The 13,416-nt window shown below is 47.8% G+C and overlaps 1 long non-coding RNA gene across 1 annotated transcript in view; it reads right to left on the minus strand.

The window, feature by feature from the left end:
* Positions 1-3,992: 3,992 nt before the first annotated feature.
* LOC121006022 overlaps positions 3,993-13,416 on the minus strand; it is a 43,937-nt gene continuing 34,513 nt past the window's right edge. Inside the window, exon 4 of the long non-coding RNA XR_005780008.1 lies at positions 3,993-4,206. This is a non-coding gene — a long non-coding RNA (uncharacterized LOC121006022). The remainder of the gene's footprint in view (positions 4,207-13,416) is intronic.

Below are 13,416 nucleotides of genomic sequence, written 5' to 3' on the forward strand. Positions count from 1 at the left end.
TTATCCTTCTCTCTGATGGGCGCAGACATATTTTTGGCTTGTAATGCATCCGCTTTTAGTAGATTGATGCATTTCAGCTAGGTGTCTATGTCTCTATCACTACCTCAGTCTTTTTATATGGGTATCACTTGCCTACCCCCCCTTCCTCATCACGGGGGCGACAATGAGTACACAAGAGAGCTCCTCCCAGGGTAGAGAGAGTCAGAAGAAATGACGATTTACTCATGGCTTTTATTTAAAACATTTCACCAAGTAATTCAAGAGTGATTCATGTTATTACATTTTATTTCCACTCTTATAGCAATAAATCTTAATTGTAACAATGAAGAGTTCTGCAAAGATTGTCAAGATTGCTGTCAGTGAATGGAACATTCTTGTTTGCATCCAGTGGCTGGGATACTGTCCAGAGCTGAGGCTTCTCACAGCGGAGAGATTGATACTAAAGTTTCCAATCTTCTGTAAAGATATATATCCCTTCTGTCTTCGTTATAATGTATTATATGTTTACCTCTGAAAGGCAGGGTCAGCATTACCACTAGGGACCTGTGAGTGGGTACCTAAAGTTACGGGGTGGCAGAATGAACAAAATTATGGGTTTTTTATGGAAAGTGGACCATTGCTGCTACTAGACAGTTGTTTAAGAAATGGTTTGCTTCCCCAAGGGGCAAGCTTGTCCCCATCATATGGGCATCCCGGGGTCAGGTGTCCTTCTGGCCTCCTTCTTGAAGGTGTTATGTTGCAGGACTCTTTCTTGTTCAATGATTAAAGGGGTTTTCCCACCTCAGACCTTGATGGCATATCAGCAAAAAACAAACAATGCAACAGCGCTCTGCAAACACAAATAAAGTAAATACAATTGTGCCATACTCACTATAGAAAATGAACTAATGCTGTGTTATAAATGTGAGATTCTTGGCAAATATATTTTGTACAAAATTATTTGTGCCTGTCCGCCAGCGTCAAGGCGATCTCTAGGACATGAGCTTACACTAACTACCTCTGATGGTGCCATACTGGCCTCCATTAAATTCAGGGAATTTAGGTTCCACATGCATGCTGAGCCTACTCTCTATTATATACAATATGTGAGAGAGAATCTAAATCGCACATCCTCATTACTATGCTTTTGATATAACAACTGTTTTTATTATCAGCATGATAAAACATGGCTTTTCAGCACTATTATTAATAAAAATAACCTTATGCTATGCACTAAAAGGAGGCATTAGTATACAGTTTGATCAAAGAGCATAGGCCCATCTACCACGACAAGGTTGCCTCTTCAAGTGGGGACCTACTCTAACTTTGGTGCGGCACTGCACAGCGACCATCGCGCCCCCGCACTGCACCAGCAGGCAACGGGACCCAGCAGCCACACAGCACCCTTACTGCGCGGCAAAGCCACCTAGGCCCCGGTTCCCATCACTCCACCAGCACAGCACAAAAGCAGCAATGGCCACCGCCCAGCACCGCATAATGTGAACAGGTGCAAAGAGCTCACCTGTTCACAGCCTCTCAGGAACACCAACTGAGAGGTGGTAGGAATTTCTAAACCCTTTGCAGACTTCTGCTAATTAAAAGCACCTGAGCCGAATGGGGAGGAGTGCTGATCCAGAGGGGGGGGAGAAAGAAAAAAGTCTATACAAATGTATTCAATATGTGAGAGAGAATCTAAATCGCACGTCCTCATTACTATGCTTTTGATATAACAACAGTTTTTTTGAGGGTGCTTTGTGGCTACTGGGTCCCGTCGCCTACTGGCGCAATGCGGAGGTGCCGGTGGTCTCTGTGCAGTGCCGCGCTAAAGTTAGAGTAGGTCCCCACTTGAAGAGGCAACCTTGTCGCGGTAGGTGGGCCTATGCTCTTTGATCAAACTGTATACCAATGCCTCTTAATAGTGCATAGCATAAGGTTATATTTATTTATGCTGAAAAACAGTTGTTATATCAAAAGCATAGTATTGAGGATGTGCGGTCCAGATTCAGTCTCACTTGTTATATTTACTACTCTGTATTATACCTCTCCTGGTGCCAAATGGCCTCCAATAAATACAGGGAGAGAGAAAATAAAATTGGGGGTTAGTCAGCACATCCCAATGTGCAGGAGCTGGAAGCATGAAAGCAACAATGCAACAGCACTCTGCAAACACAAATAACAAAGTAAACGCAACCGTGCCATACTCACTTTTTCATGGATCCGTTGTTCTGTTTTTTGTTTCCGTTGTGTTTCCGTTTTTCTGTTCCGTTTTTCCATATGGCATATACAGTATACAGTAATTACATAGAAAAAATTAGGCTGGGCATAAAATTTTCAATAGATGTTTCCGCAAGAACGGAACGGATACGGAAGACATACGGATGCCTTTCCGTTTGTGTTCCGGGTTTTTTTTGCGGACCCATTGACTTGAATGGAGCCACGGAACGTGATTTGCCGACAATAATAGGACATGTTCTATTTTTCAACGGGACGGAAAAACGGAAATACAGAAACTGAATGCATACGGAGTACATTCTGTTTTTTTTTTTGCAGAACCATTGAAATTAATAGTTTCGTTTACGGACCGTATACGGAACGCAAAAACCGGCCTGTAAATGGAAAAAAAAAAACGTCGTGTGAAAGAGGCCTAAAGAAAATGTATAAAGCTAATGCTGCATTATAAATAATGTAATGGAGGCCATTGCGGCACCACAAGAGGTATAATACAGTGTGGGCTCAGCATGCATATGGAACCTGCATTCCCTGAATTTAATGGAGGCCGGTATGGCACCAGTGAATGTGATATTTAGTGTTAGGTTCCTGTCCTAAAGAGACCGCCTTGTCATTGGCGGACAGGCCCAAATAATTTTGCACAAAATGTATTTGCCAAGAATCTCACATTTGTAAAGTAGCATTAGCATTTTACATTTCCTACATTGAGTATGATTGTATTTACTTTGTTATTTGTGTATGCAGAGTGCTGTTGCATTGTGTTTGTTGTTTGCTTTTGTGCTTCCAGCCATGGTTACGTGCACCTGCGAACTGGGACGTGCTGACTTACCACCAATTTTCTTTTCTTTGTAGTCTGTACTGGAGGTGTGGCTGACTCCATTGGTTGTGCACTCCTTATTAACCTGTCTGTCCTACAGGCTGATTTTAATAAGTGCAAGTATAAAGCTGCAGCCTGCTCTCCCTGAATTTATTGGAGGCCATTTGGCACCAGGAGAGGTGAAATACAGTGTGGGCTTAGCATGCATGTGGAACCTGAATTTAATGAAGGCCGGTATGGCATCAGAGGAGGTAGTATTTAGTGTAGGTTCTGTTCTATAGAGATCGCCTTGACATTGGCGGACAGGCACAAATTATTTTGTTCAAAATGTACTTCCCAAGAATCTCACATTTATAATGTAGCATTAGTACATTTTCTACTGAATATGACACGATTGTACTTACTTCATTATAGGTGTTTGCAGAGTGCCGTTGCATTGTGTTTGTTGTTGCTTTTGTGCTTTCAGTCATGGTGACTTTCACCTGCGCACTGGGATGTGCTGACTAACCCCCAATTTTCTTTTCTTTGCATTGATGGCATATCTCCAGGATATGCCGTCTATGTTAGACAGATGCGGGTCCCACCTCGGTGACCAGCTCCAGAATGGGCCCCCGAAGTGAAGGACAGCACACAGCGCATGTGCAGCGTGCTCTACATTCTCTTCTATGGGCGTTCCAAATATAGAGGAGCCAGCGCTCAGCTATTTTCATAACTCCCATAGCGGTGAACAGAGGTTGGTGGCCACACTTGCATGGTGTGCTCTACTTCATTTTGAGTAACCCATTCTAGAGATAGGAGCAGGTCCCAGGACATATCCTAGCAATATACCATGGAAATACCCCTTTAAGCTTTACTTACAGAGAAAATGGAAGGCCCCTTTTACTTTTTCATCACCCAGGTTTACACAATTAATGAAGGAGTTTGTAGGTTCACAGAGATAGACTGTTATGGCACCAGGTCCACCCTCTGTAGACAGTGGCCAGATCAACCTCTGGTCACCCACCGTTCCCTGGTCCTATTCCTGGATCAGTTTTTGATAATGATATAACAGCAGTAATATGAAGAGTGCTGATAACAATTACGTGAAAACATATTTCTACTTGTGATGCAGGGTCACAGTCTTCTCCACATTATGCTCTGCGGAAGGTTTGCACACAGACTGCATCCCTCGCCGTCAGCTCCTGGGAAGAAAGAGCATTAAAGGGTTACAAAGTCAATCCAAGATCCAAGATTTCTATTGCTCCAATGTATTATTTTTTTTTTTTTTAAAGTAGCTACTTTGTAAACAGTCTTCCCCTAAAATGTGCTACAGTTTTGTGCATTCAGCTCCTATGCAGACCTATGAGTTCCCTAGGTTACAAAGTAGCGATAAATAAACTCCATGTAGTCTGATCCTGGAGTGATCCTGATCCTGGAGTGTCCCCCGTGGGAAGCCGGATATTATGTGCCGCATCCTTAGGGTACTTTCACACGCGTTATCCTTTTGCGGTATGGAAATCCGGTAAAGGGTCATAATACCGGGAAAAAAAACGCTTTTGTTTTGTCCCAATGCATTCTGAAAGGAAAGGAATCCGTTCAGTATGCATCAGGGTGTCTTCCGTTCCGTCCCTTGTACAGTATTTGACCGAACAAAATACCGCAGCATGCTGCGGTATTTTTTTCGGCCAAAATACCGGAACACTACCGCACATTTCCACTGAAATGTATTAATGCCGGATCCGGTTTTCCGGTCGCAGTTCTTTCTAGCTTTGAAATAATTAAATACCGGATCCGTTATTCCGGATGATACCGGAAAGACGGATCCGGTATTTCAATGAATAAGGAAAAAAAAGATAGACGTTTGCATACGTATTTCCGTATCCGGCAACGGAACTGCCTGCCAGATTCTTCTAACGCTAGTGTGAAAGTACCCTTGGTCCTCCTGAATGATCCGCGACTGCCGCAGCTATGTTCCTATGGAGACCCTGACTGTGGCAGAGCTTCCTAGGAACATAGTAAAATGCTAATGTGTTGGAGTCTATGACAGAGGCGATCTAATGATTGTCTGTTCATGTTACTTAAAGGAGTTTTCTGGTATTTTAATCCTCAGGATAGGTCATCAATATCAGATTGGTGGGGGTCCGACACCCGGCACCTCCACCGATCAGCTGGTTGAAGAGAAGACCATGTGCAAGTGCAGCCTTCTCTTCATTGTTCACCTGCTTGCCATCGTCATCGTAGCAGTGTAATTACGAGAAGCCATCGCATTCACTTCAATGGGACGGTGCGATTACACCCGCTCACTGCTGCTCTGTCGACGGCCAAACAATGAAGGGAAGGCTGCGCCCGCATGGCCTTCTCTTCAACCAGCTGATCTGATATTGACGACCGATCCTGAGAATCCTAGAAAAACCCCTTTAAAGGGGTCGTCTCACTTCAGCAAATAGCATTTATTATGTAGAGAAAGTTAATACAAGGCGCTTACTAATGTATTGTGATTGTTGTAAGGGATCGCTTTCTTTTAGGGGTCGGCATTGACAGAATTCTCATCAAACAGGGGGGTTTCAAGCTCAGACGGTGCTTTATTTGTCACACAGCTCATCACACTTCCAAGTTTGGCGTCACTTAGCACCATGAAGTCGCAACTTCACCTCACAATGTGTTACATCAACACAAAACGACAAACGCTTGCTCCCTATGCAGAGGCCTCCCTAACTCACCTCTAGGTCACTGTTCACACTGCAGTATTCGGCCTCCTAGCTGTGACCAGTGCAACCCACTAGTGTTGATCACGAATATTCAAATTTCTAATTTTTAGAGCGAATATAGGTACTTCGAAAATTCGCAAATATTTCGAATATTTGATATATATTCGTAATTTTGAATATTCGATTTTTTTTTTTTAATCAGTACACCTGATCCCTCCCTGCTGCAGTATATTTGACTTCAGGAGTAGTGTTGTTTGCGAATTTTCGTAATGCGACTTTTTATTGCGAATTTTTCAACTTACAACTATTAGACAAAGAAGATTATAGCACTATGTTAACTAAATTGCTCTATATTCTTTTTTTTTCCGAATATTCGCTATATTGCTATAACTTTGTTTTTTTGAAATATTCGTAAAATTCTAAAACAAGAATATGTAGCAATATAGTGAATATTCGAAAAAAACGAATATAGAGCAATTTAGCTAACATGGTGCTATAATCTTCTTTGTCTAATAGTTGTAAGTTGAAAAATTTGCAAAAAAAAGTCGCATTACGAAAATTTGCATATTACACGATCATTACCTTGCCGATTTTTTTAGTAAAAAAATCGTAGAATATAACGAATATTCGAATTTGCGAATATTCTACAAAATATTAGTGAAATATCGCGAATTCGAATATGACCCCTGCCGCTCATCACTAGCAGCGAAATACCGTGGGGGCATATGGTCCAGCAGTCATCCTGACTCTGACCGTGAGACACCTCTCTTCTGCAAGTGTCGCTGGGTCCCGCCCAAACTCAGGCTTCCTCAGCCTTGTGGGACCACCCAGGCCCTCTGCAGGTCTGTTCCCTGGGGCCTCACCCTCCTCTCACTCTGAGGATTGCTTTATCCCCAAGTGATTATCGCACCCGGCCTCACCTCAGGCCGGTGATCGTGGGGGAAAAACTGTCAATTATACCATACATCTCTTCTAATAGATTTCAAGGCCTGTGACTGCCTCACATTCTCCATATTGCCTCCTTTGCTGGCATAATTCATTTTTCCATGACATTATACACAGGTCGTTTCCATGGTTACAAGCACCCTGCAATCCAGCAGCAGTGGCCGTGCTTGCAAACTATAGGGAAAAAGCACCATCCATAGTCCCGGCCACCAGAGAGGCTGACACTGTTTCCTATAGTGTGCAAGCACGACCACCACTGATGGATTGCAGAGTGGTCGTAACCATGGAAACGACCTGTGTATAATGTGATGGAAAAATGAATCCAGCCAGCAGAGGAGGCAATATGGAGAATCACAGTACGTTAGTAAGTGCCTTGTATTAACTTTCTCTTCATGATAAATGTCACTTCCTGAAGTGAGACAACCCCTTTAAGAGAACTTTTAAACTGTGTAAAAGATAAAAATAAAAAAAAAAGGTTTAAAAACTATTTAAAAATTTTAAAATATAAAAATTCTAATCACCCCCAATAATTGAATACAAAGTGATTAAATGTCACTCACTCCCCAAAATGGTATCAATGAAAAGTACAGATCTCCCCGCTAAAAGAACTGAGCCCTCATACAGCTCCGTAACTATAAAAAAAGTTATGCCCCGTACCCCCATCTTCTAAGGGGCCCCCTGCTTCAGTGCTGCTGTTAAGCTTAACGTCCGTGGAAGCAGACTGGCGGACAGCTGAAAAGCTGCACTTTACAATACAGTGTAAGGCCCCCTCTCTGTACACATAACACAAGTCATTACCACAGTGCTGCTCTGCAAACTGACAGCTCCGGAGTCCGGACACTGGAGCTGTAGGACCTGCCATGATGTCACCTGCAGGAGGCGGAGCTCAGCAGAGACAAGGGGGTTGTAGGACCTGCGATGACCTCACCATCATGTGACCAGAACAGGAGGAGGAGCTAAGCAGTGCAGTAAAGTAATGAAGAAGAAGACCAGTGATGCATGGGAAGAAGTGAAGGATTCAATGTAAGTGCCAGGGAAGTGTTGGGAGTTGTAGTCCTCGCCTCTTATACCTCATGTTATATAATATCAGAGTACATTACAAGATAAGGTATGAGGAGAGGACTAAAACTCCCAGCATGTCCAGCCTATTATGTAATATCAGAGTACATTGCAAGAGGAGGTATAACAGGAGCATGTCCAGGCCATTATTATGTAATATCAGGGTACATTACAACACCCTGGAGATGCTGGGAGTTGTGGTCCTCTCCTCTTATACCTCCTCTTATAATATACACTGATATTACATAATAACGGCTTGGACATGCTGGGAGTTGTGATCCCATCCTCTTATACGTCGCCCTGTAATGCACTCTGATATTAAATAATAATGGCTTAGACATGCTGGGAGTTATAGTCCTCTCCTGTTATACCTCCTGCAGTAAAGTGAGGCCGGACTAAAGCGGAGCTAAAGGGAGGCCAGCATGACGCTGGTTTGGTTGGCGAGGAGTCAGGCGGTGGAAGGGTTAATTAGGCTTGCAGCCGGGAGGTGGAGGGGTTGCCAGGGTAACTAAAGGGGTGTGGTGTGGGGTTATATAAAGTGTGGGTGATGAGGGGTTCGGGGTGCCATTTTGTTTGGGCGGTTAGCCAACTAACTGCACGTACCTGTCTCCTCACCATGTCGGTAGACGAAATGCTGGCCCAGATCAGGATGGAGGCGGAGGCCCGGGGACCCGACTGGTTGAGGGAACAGTTAGGAGGCCTGCTTCAGGGACCCCCAGTGGCGGCGGTGACTCCTGAGGACGGGGCTAGACGGCCGCGGCGGGCCCGACCGCCGGCGCGCTTAAGCCCGGATGAAACCCCACGGGTCAGACGCCGATTGCGGAGCCCCTCCGGGGACCCTTCACGGCGGGGAGCGGCGCAGCAGGCTTCAGTCAGGCGGTCCGGCCGTGGGAGGAATCCAGTGCAGCGGCGGGCCCATGAGCAGAGCGGGGATGTAACCCCCCTCCCCCCGCTCTCTGCAGCAGTGTCGGCCGGATCGGGACCAGGGTCTGCGGATTCTCCCTCCGGTTCTGGGAGGTCCGCTCAGCGTGGGAGAGGGTCCGCTGTTGTACGGGTTGTGCAGGAGGCTCCCCAGGATTTGCACAGGCCCCATGCTTCCAGTGAGTTTGTTGATGGCCACGCCCCCCATTTGACTGTTGCCATGCCAGGCAGAAGCTGGAGGGATGATGAAAGAGATGGAGCAGTGCGGTCTGAAGACAGATGCAGCGCGGCAAGTACATCTGCTGAACGTCCTGTTGGCGAACTGGAGCGTCTGGATGCCGGATTAGCGGCGGCGGGATTCACAGCACCCGCGCGTCCTGGTGAGATATCATGGGGTCCTCTTTTGTCTTTACTGGGCTGTCCGGGGGGCGTCGGGGGTGCAGGACGGCCAGAGGAGGTGGGTAGGAGCTTGGGTAAGATTTTGGGTGGATTAGCGGGGTGGTTGTCGGGTGTCGGGGCGGGTGGAGCATCGCTGCTGCCGGCTTGGGGTGTGGGGTCCGGGGCCGGGGGGACGGATACAGGGGCGAGTTCTGTGTCAGTGGGGTCTGCGTCAGTGCAAACTCAGGCTGGGGGAGAGGAGGATAGGCCTAAAGTGGATGACGGTGCACGGGGAGAGGTTTACGTGTGTTTTGAGGGTCCGCTAGGGGCGCACTTAAAACAGGAGGTTAGGGAACGGATCTGGAGGGGGGAGTATGTGGAAATATTTTCCCTGCTCCCGTTAGAGAGGTTTCAGCTGGATAAGGTAAGGAAGGAGGAGGGTAAAAAAGAGGAGGATGAGAAGCGGCGTTACCGCTTGATTCCGCGAACGTTTACTAACTGGTTGCAGGCGTTCGCAATTTTGGCTAGCGTCATTGGTGAAAAAGCGCCGGAATGTTGTTCGGCTCTTTTTTGTTATATGGACGCGATAGGGGAAGCATACCGGGTTTATGGGGGTACGGGTTGGCTCCGATATGACGAGCAATTCCGTCAGAGGAAGGCGGTCCGGCCTAACATACGGTGGGACAGTCGGGGGGGTCAGGACAAGGGAATTTCGCGGCGGCTTCAGCAAGAGGGTTGTGTTTTTTGTTTAATGACGGAAACTGTAAATTTGGTGCAAAGTGTAAGTTCAAACACGAGTGTACCAATTGTGGGGGATCTCATGGAGCGAATCGATGCTTCAGGGGAGGTCGGCAGAGAGGTGGGGACAATGTTGGAAAATGGTCGGACGCCGGTGCAGGTGGAAAGGATGGCACGCTTTCTAAGTAGGTAACCGCGTAGGGAGGCGGCGATGTTGCTGGTTGATGGTTTTCGGGTAGGTTTTGTTATTCCGTCAGTTGCGGCGCAGGGGTATGGGGTTCCTAAGAATTTGAGGTCAGCTTTAGAGCATCGGGAGGTAGTTTCTGAGAAATTGGCCAAGGAAGTGATGCTGGGTAGAATGGCGGGGCCGTTTCCCGTTCCGCCTTTGGCGAACCTGAGGGTGTCACCGTTAGGGGTGGTTCCCAAGAAAGAGCCGAATAAGTTTCGGCTCATTCACCACCTTTCCTTTCCAAAGGGGGCGTCGGTCAATGGTGGGATAGATCCTGAATTATGTTCGGTGATTTATACGTCATTTGATGCGGCTGTGGATTGGGTACGGAAGTTGGGCCCGGGGACGTTGCTAGCAAAAATCGATATTGAGGCGGCGTTCCGTTTGTTACCGGTGCATCCGGAGAGTATGCACCTGTTGTTGGGAGGGGAGTTACTTTGTGGATAGGTGTTTGCCAATGGGGTGCTCCTTGTCGTGCGCCTATTTTGAGACATTTAGTTTGTTTCTTGAATGGGTGATAGTTGAGGTGTCTGGTTGCTCTTCAATTATTCATTATTTAGACGATTTTTTGTGTCTAGGCCCGGCAGGTTCGGGGGTGTGTTCGTTGCTGTTGCACACGGTGCAGGCAGTTTTTGGCGAGTTTGGGGTTCCGTTGGCGGAGGGGAAGACAGAGGGGCCGTCTACTGAGTTGTGTTTTTTGGGGATTATGATTGACACGGTAAGAATGGAATGCAGGTTGCCCGAGGATAAGTTGGCGAATTTGAGATTGGAAATTGGTAGGGCTAAACGGGTGGCAAAAATTAGGTTGAGGGAATTACAGTCTTTGTTGGGTAAACTTAACTTTGCATGTAGGATTATGCCGATGGGGAGGATTTTTTGCTGGCGTTTGTCTCTCGCGACGGCAGGGGTTAAGTCTCCCCATCATTTTATTAGGCTGGGTAGGGAGTTACGGGGGGGATCTGGAGGTGTGGGCACAGTTTTTGGAGTTGTATAACGGGAAGACGTTGGTGATGGGGGGGGTTGTGAGTAATGTTGATTTTGAGCTGTTTTCGGATGCGGCGGGGGGGGGGGGTGGTTTTGGGGCGTACTGTCAGGGCCAATGGTGTGCGGGAAAGTGGCCGGACTCTTGGGTTACTAAGGGTTGGGTCAGGAATTTGGCGTTGCTTGAACTGTTTCCAATTGTAGTGGCGGTGGTGTTGTGGGGGGAAAAATTTGCGAACAAAAAAGTGCGGTTCCATTGTGACAATATGGGAGTGGTGCAAGCAATTAATAGTCTTTCTGCGTCATCTCCGCCGGTTGTGAAGCTGTTGCAGTTCTTAGTGCTTAAATGTTTGTCCATCAATGCTTGGATTGTGGCGGTTCATGTTCCGGGAGTTTCTAACTGTATCGCGGATGCCCTTTCTCGTTTTCAGTGGGAGCGGTTTCATCAGCTGGTTCCGGATGCGGAGGCCGAGGGGTTGGATTGTCCAGCATGTCTGTGGGAAATCTTGGAGGAACGGTAATGGGGCTGGTTCGGGCTTCCTTGTGTCCTGGCACCTGGGCTGCGTATGGTAAGGCATGGGAGGATTGGGAGAGGTGGTGCGTGCAGTTAGGTTTGCAGGAGGAGGACTGGGAGATGGCGTTATTGTTATTTTTGGGTCACATTAGGGAGGAAGGTTGGTCGGTGGCACGGTTGAATAGGTGTGTGGCAGGGTTGGCCTTTGGGTTTCGGTTGAGGGGTTATACGGATTTTACAAAAACATTTTTGGTGAGACAGCTATTGAAGGGGTGGAGGAGGGAAAAACGGGTGGAGGATGCTAGAAGACCAGTGTCTTTTCAGTTGTTGATTGATATGGGGGCTCAGTTGGTGGCAGTTTGTAGGTCTAGATGGGAGGTTTGCTTATTTAAAGCGGCTTTTTCTTTAGCTTTTTTTGGGGCATTTCGGTTGGGAGAATTGGTAAGCAGTAGTGTATCGAAGGCAGGGGGTTTGCGGTTGGAGGATGTAGATTTGTATGTGGATCGTGTGGAAATACGGATACGGAAGTCAAAAACGGACTGTGAGGGCAGGGGAAGGCGGTTGTCTCTGTTTGAGGTTCCGGGATGTCCGCTTTGTACGATTAGGTGTTTGCGGGAGTACGCTGGGGGGAGGGGCATAGGTATTGAGCCTTTCCTGAGGCACGAGGACGGGTCATTCCTGTCTCGGTTTCAATTCTTGGCAATTTTTAAGCGGTGCTTGAAATCGTTGGGGATGGATGCGGTAGGCTATACAGGGCATTCTTTCAGGATCGGCGCTGCGACAGAGGCGGCAAGATGGGGATTGAGTGAGGAGGTGTAACAGTCCTATAGGCTCACCTGAGTCAGAGGACCGCTGGCTGGAGGTAGGAGTGGAGCCCAGTGGCAAGGACCGCAGGCAGGTAGTAGGTGCAGGAAGTCTGGCAGAGGCGTAGTCGGTAGGCAGGCGGTGGGTCAGGGCAGGCGGCAGTAAGCGTGGTCAGACAATCCGGATGGCAACGGTGGTAGCAGTTCAGTAGGTAGGGACAAGCAGAAGAGTAGTCGGTAGGCAATTCCTGGTCAGCAGTGGACTTCCAGTTGTAGCAAGAGCAGCAGATGAGGAGAAGCTTGATCAAGGCTCAGGAGCTCAATAATCAGCAAGCTAGAGTGCAAGGGGCTGGACTTATATAGGGAAGTACCAGGTGTGGGGAATCAAGGGTGATGAGCAAGGCTTGGCAAGACTGAGGTTACATAATAGGTTTCAGGGAGTAATGTCCAGAGAGGACGGTAGCCTAGTAAGCAGGGCTACCGCCTGGGATGTGGCTGGTCACGGGTTCGAATCCCGACAGTACTCCCCCCCTTCCAAGGTGACCTCCGGGCACCGCAGGGGCAGGCTTACCGGGGTGCCGTTGGTGGAACTCTTTTACCAGTCTGGGGGCGTGGACATTTTCTTCTGGCTCCCAGGAGTTATCCTCGGGAGGGTAACCCTCCCACCCAATTAGGTATTGTAGTCTTCCCCGGTGGATCCTGGAGTCGAGGATCTTTGCGACAACGTATTCTTCTTCACCCTGTACCCTCACGGGTGGTGGAGGGAGCGAGTGGCGGCCTGTGAAGGTGTTCTCCACGTATGGCTTGAGGAGTGAGCAATGGAAGACAGGGTGCACCCTAATGGAGTCCGGAAGGTCGAGCCGGAACGTGACCTCGTTGATTTGTTCGGTGACCCGAAACGGACCCATGTATCTTTGGGCCAACTTTTTGGAGGGGACCTTCAATCTGAGGTTCCTGGTGGACAGCCACACCTTGTCTCCCACATGGAAGCCCGGGGTGGGTTTGCGACGTCTGTCTGCTCCCTGTTTAAAACGCCTCTGGGCGAGCTGGAGGTTGTCTATAATGTTCTTTTGTGCCTCCTGTAGGGTTGTTAGGCGTTCGGCCACTGCTGGGAGGGTGGAGGCGACGGGCAGGTG

Source organism: Bufo bufo, chromosome 6 (genome assembly GCF_905171765.1).
Source record: "Bufo bufo chromosome 6, aBufBuf1.1, whole genome shotgun sequence".
NCBI classification, from domain to species: Eukaryota; Metazoa; Chordata; class Amphibia; order Anura; family Bufonidae; genus Bufo; species Bufo bufo.